Below are 6,000 nucleotides of genomic sequence, written 5' to 3' on the forward strand. Positions count from 1 at the left end.
CCTATAATTATAATCTCTCTATATTTCATATCAACTACTAATCAGAAGTGAGATATATGTATGATAATTTAGAAAACTTCCAGCTCAGAGTATATGCCACCACATTAGTCTTACAAGATTGATACGGAATAGCAAGATCATAAGTTTTTATCAATTCAAGCCATCTTCTTTGCCTCATATTCTGATCCTTCTGAGTAAATATATATTTTAAAGTCTGATGAAAAGTAAAAATTTCACACATAACACCTTATAAATAGTGTTTCTAGATCTTCAAAGTAAAAAACAATAGCAATAAGTTCCAGTATATTCAATCGGATAGTTCCTCTCATATGGTTTCAACTGTCTAGAAGCATAGGTTATAACTCTACCATGCTGCATCAGAACATACCCCAAACCTCTTAGTGAAGCATCATTGAATAACTAAAATCCTTATGTATTAGAAAGAAGTGCCAAAATTATAGTAGAATTCAAACAATCTTTTAGTCTCTTAAAACTAGCCACATACTCTTATGTCTAGTAATATCCATAGGTGTAAAATCTAAGAAAACTCCTTCATAAACTTCTAGTAATATTAAGCCATACCTAAGAAAATATGTATCTAAAATATAATATTAGGCCTCGGTTAATGAGTGCATGCCTAAACATTTTGAGGATCAACAAAAATACCAGCACTACTCACCATGCATCCTAAAAAAGAAATACTCCTCATTCAGAACTCATATCTAGAGAATTTTTTATATAGTTGATGATATCTCAAAGTTTGCAAAATAATCCTTAAATGTTTGACATTATCTTCCTTAAAAACATAATATACTAAAATATTTTATATATAACTAATAACAAAATTATCTATATAATTTATGAACATTCTATTCATCAAATCCATAAAGAAAACTAATGCATTAGTCACCCCAAAAGGCATGACTAAAAACTCATAGTATTCGTATCAAGTACTAAAAATTGTCATCTCTTCACATCAGACTCTCTTACCTTCACCTAAAAATATCTAGATCATAGATTAATCTTCAAAATTACAAAAGATCCAGCAATTTAATCATATATATCATATAATCATGGTAGAGGATACTTTTTCTTGATAGTGAATTTATTTAACTTCATGTAGTTAGTGCACATACATATCATACAATCTTTTTTCTTTATAAATATAATAGGTACTCTCCACGGAGACACACTATGATGAATGAATCCCCAATCAATTAACTCCTAAAGCTAAACATTCAACTCCTAATGCTCTTTATATGAAATCCTATATGGAGCTTTAGATATCAGGGTCATACTAAAATAAAATACATTAATGCAAAACTCTATATCTCTATATGGAGATAAAATGACTAACTCCTCAAAAAATACATCAAAAACTTGTATCGCTATTAAGACATAAGAAAGAATACCACAACATATGCTCCTATCTTGGACTGATACCAGAAATATCATATAACCCTTCTTATATAAGTTATCTACTTTCATATAAAAAATTAGATACGATAAAACATATTTAACTCCTTGAAAAGTTGAAATGCAAAACTCTCATTGCGTAAAAATAAAGTAACTCGCTTCTTTAAGTAATCAATTTGAGCTTTGTGCCAACTCAACCAGTCCATACCAAAAATAACATCAAATACAAAAATGGGTAATAAAATCAAACTGGACTTTCACTTTTTATTAGAAATGTTAATATCACAAAAATAAACCCTATTGATTATCATATCCTCTCCAATCAGTACAATAATAGAAAGAGAAATATATATTAAAATGTAAGGCAAGTGTAGTAAATTAAAGAAACACTAAAAAATAAATGAATGATTTGCTCCAGAATTGAATAAAATATAATATGGTTGATCAAAAATATAAGTTGTACCTGTCATAACATCTAGAGTGTCCTATTGAGTCAAACTAAACACACGTGGTTAAACTGGAGCAAATGTAACATAGCTATTAAGCTTTATATGACCACTGCGGGATGGTTTAACTGCCATAAAATCATATCCACTATCTTTACCAGTAAAATTCTCAAAAAATGTATGAAGTGGAATTGCCCTTGATCTCCCTATCGGTCTAGCAAAACTACCAAATCTGGGATCTTATAGTCGGTCAACCCTTGACTGTGGACACTCAACCATCTTATATCCCGCCTATCCACATTTGAAACACTGCCTTGTCACTCAATAATTCTAATCGATGTGATGTTTGTCAAAACTCTGGTACATATGTGCCCCACTGATAAAGCTCCTATAGCTAAAAATTATAATTTATTCATAAAAATTATATTAAAAAATTTTAAAATTTATATCACTAAAAATTATATATATTATAAATTTCTTTTTTAATTAAAAAATAAAATGAAATAAGATAATCTTATACTTGTGTGTAATATAATTAATATAATATATAATTTAATAAATTATAAAAATAAATATTAATATCTTTGCAAAATCAAATATTATTTCATTATTAACTATTAAGAGTATTTTTAAAATTATCAATTTGTGTCCCAACTAAAAAAATTTCTAGCTTTGCCCCTACCTATAACCTATGTGAATAATAATATTTTGATAAAATTTCATTGGGTGAAATTTAGGGGCAAGAATTATGTGTGTAAAAAAGTCAAGTCGTGCTCAAATCACTCATAGCTTGAGCTTGACTAATTAATTGAGTTTGAGTTGGAGCTTGAACTTAATCTATGATTTCAAGTCAGTTTCTTGAGTCTATACATTTACTCTAAAAGAAAGAAGGTCATCAAAATTTAAGTGGTTAATGTAATAAAATGATAAAGATATTGAAAGTTATAAGACAAATTAAAAGAAAACAATTTATATAAGAAATAGGGGTAGAATTTTTAAATAATGTTAACAACATTATGTATAATAAACTAAATTTTAATAGCATTTTCACATATTTTATATTAATACTTTGTAAAATCATGGCATAGCAAGTTAAATTGTAGTTGGCTCAAGATAGGCTCATTAAGCCAATTTGGGCTCTAAAAAATTCATGCATCGGCCTCTCCTCATCTTCTTTTATTGATGGGGAGAGTTTTAATGAATTTAAGTTTCAAATAAATTTTTAGAAGGCAGATTGGATTTTAGATAAGGCACTACCAAAGATTTCGCCCTCATTTTGTGAGGACTTTATGATATGAGGTCTGGTTTTAGTATAGGTGTAAGCCCCTATAGTTAATTACCCCTCTTGATAACAAGGGAGAACTTTCAATTAAGGCTAGTCATGAGATAAGCATTGAGTACCTAACGTATAGTAACATTAACTTTAGGGATTGAATTTTGGAGTTTTTGGGAATTTTTAAGATTTGAAGCTCATCACCATAAACTTAAAACGGGTGATGAGGGAATGATGATAAGCCCAATCAAGATCCCACGTTTCCTTCATCTCGGGCTATAATGGACCCTCATTTACTTAGACAAAGGATGTAATTGACGCAACCTGACATAAGGCATTTTATCAGCAGCTATGAATTTATTTGTCCAAAAAGACCTTGTAGACATGGGATGGATGTTTATGTAAGGTGATAAATTTAAGTCAACATTAATTAACAAAGAGCTTTATATCTTATAGTGCACCTTATAAATCATTATTCAATGGGCTTTTAACCATTATGAAACATGCAAGCTTTGGCCATGACCGTAATATAGTTGTGATATTTTACTACAAAACCACCCGATCAGAGGGAGCCACATCCCTATTGGCGATGAATCAACTAAGAATAAATTGTAGTGATGCATTCCATAAGATATCTATTATTTTTAAGCTGAAGTTATTCTTCAATTCATAATCCTTGCTAAACCATTATGAGGTGTAGATGGATTTTAGTTTTATGTTTTTATGATAAGATTTTCATTTAAATGCTTAGAATTAAATTATATTTTAAATTTTTAATAGGATTTGAGAGTTGATCCCTCTGGTTAAGATTCACCTTCAACATGACCATTATCGAGGTGACATTGTAATTATTTTAGACATTATATTTTGCATTAAAGTTCATGAGCATTTTGAAAGATAGACTCCCCTTTGGTTGAGATTTACATTCAACATGGTCATCATCGGGGATTAAGATAATTAGTTTTTTGAACCTTGTCAACTTTATTCGACCACTAACAGAGGTTCGAATTTAATAGTTGATGATTATGCGAACACTAAAATCAAAGGCTTATATTTTATGATGAGTTTCATCTAGAAAGTTTTTAAAGGGTTATAGTAGATTTGTGATTAGACTTTCATTTGTTAATTTAAGTTAGGTCGACTCTAGTCCTTTCAAGAAGGAGGATAAAACATTAAATATTTGACCCATGTTGTGCTCTCAGAGTATTGTAATTATGAATCATATATGATGATTAGAGCACATGCAGAAATTTAAAATTTTATTTTAAAATTAATGTGCATACTTCTCAAGGTAATGCTTCTCTTCTCAAGATAATAACACTCTTCTCGGAGTAGTCACTTACTTCCCAAGGTTACTACATGGCCCTAAAGACATCGATATGCTTCCCGATGTATTATATTTAAATTTAGGGAATTTTATTTTAATGCATGGGGAGGGGGGAATTTAAAACATTTAAACATAATCAATTGTGCATGTGATTATTGTTGGAAAGTGCACAAGATTTTATTTAAAATTCAAGAAACACTTTCAATCCACTCATATGTGTGTTGTGAATCTTGTGGCATATATGAAGGTAAATTAGGTTTTCATTGTATTACATAAAAGATATGTTGTTTAGTTTATTTTGTCTCTTTCAAGTCATCATTTCATTCAATATAGCTTGCAGGAAATATTTATTCAATAAACACTAGGAGATCGTGCTATTGCATGAAAGTGAGCTACATTGATTGCTACAAATCACTTATTATATCATATAGGCTAGTGTGTGCACTACAAATTTCATACTCATACTCACATGTGAATTTTTGTGACACCCCAGGCATCCATAGTGAAAGGATTCGTCGATAGTCTTGATCAATCTCCATTCCTGCTCCCTTGCTCGGACCTGAAATTATTAACCACATATAATGAGCTTCAAAAAGCCCAGCAGGTCACCAAAAACCTACAACTGAAATCAAAGCATGATACTGGAAACAATATGCATGTCAGTCAATCAAATCCATAACAGTCTATTTCACATGATCAATGAATCTATGCAAATACGGAAATCAAATCAGTAGTCAATGCAGCGGTAGAAGAATCAATAAACAGTAGGAAGAACTCCATCAAGCTCGCTCAATACACTTCAAATCTCAGAAGAATCCGCAAACAGTAGAAAATCAGTCGATCAGTTAAATCAATCGTATCAAATCGAATCAATCAAAATAATATTATCTGGTCAATTAAATCGATCGGTATGAAATCATAAAATCAATACAATAAAGCCCAGTCTATACTAGCAATGAATCAAATGCAGCAGTTCAATACAGTGTAGAAGCAATAGTATCAATGAATCAAGAGATGAATCCATAGTATCCATAACCATAGCATCAATGAATCAATCACAGTATCCATATCCATACAGTATCTATAACAGTAGCAATGCGCAGTGACAGAATATAAATACAATGAAATCGTACGATAACAGTAAGTCCGTAAATCCGTTAGTAAATCCAAATCAATAAAGCAATAAATCCATCACGAGTCAATGCCGTACACATGCATTTCAATACAATAGTCTTACTACACAAGTACAATCACTGGCTATTCTATAATCCATAGTGCTATTGTAGAAATCCATAGTGCTGTTGTAGATATCCATACGTTGGTTCAATAAGAGTCGTCACTCTGTGCCCGTCGCATATTTAAACTTCTTATGACTCCCAATCGTTATATCAATGATCAATGTTTTAAAGGAAAGCCCGTCGGCCCACCATCCTGTAACAGGTCAAGTCAATCCCAACCAACGGTTCACACCAGGCTCCACTTGTCTTTCAGTATTCAGTATTATAACAGTATAGCAAATCATATTCACATTCGTTGAT

This window comes from Dendrobium catenatum, unplaced genomic scaffold (assembly GCF_001605985.2).
Source record: "Dendrobium catenatum unplaced genomic scaffold, ASM160598v2 fragScaff_scaffold_1592, whole genome shotgun sequence".
Classification (NCBI taxonomy): domain Eukaryota; kingdom Viridiplantae; phylum Streptophyta; class Magnoliopsida; order Asparagales; family Orchidaceae; genus Dendrobium; species Dendrobium catenatum.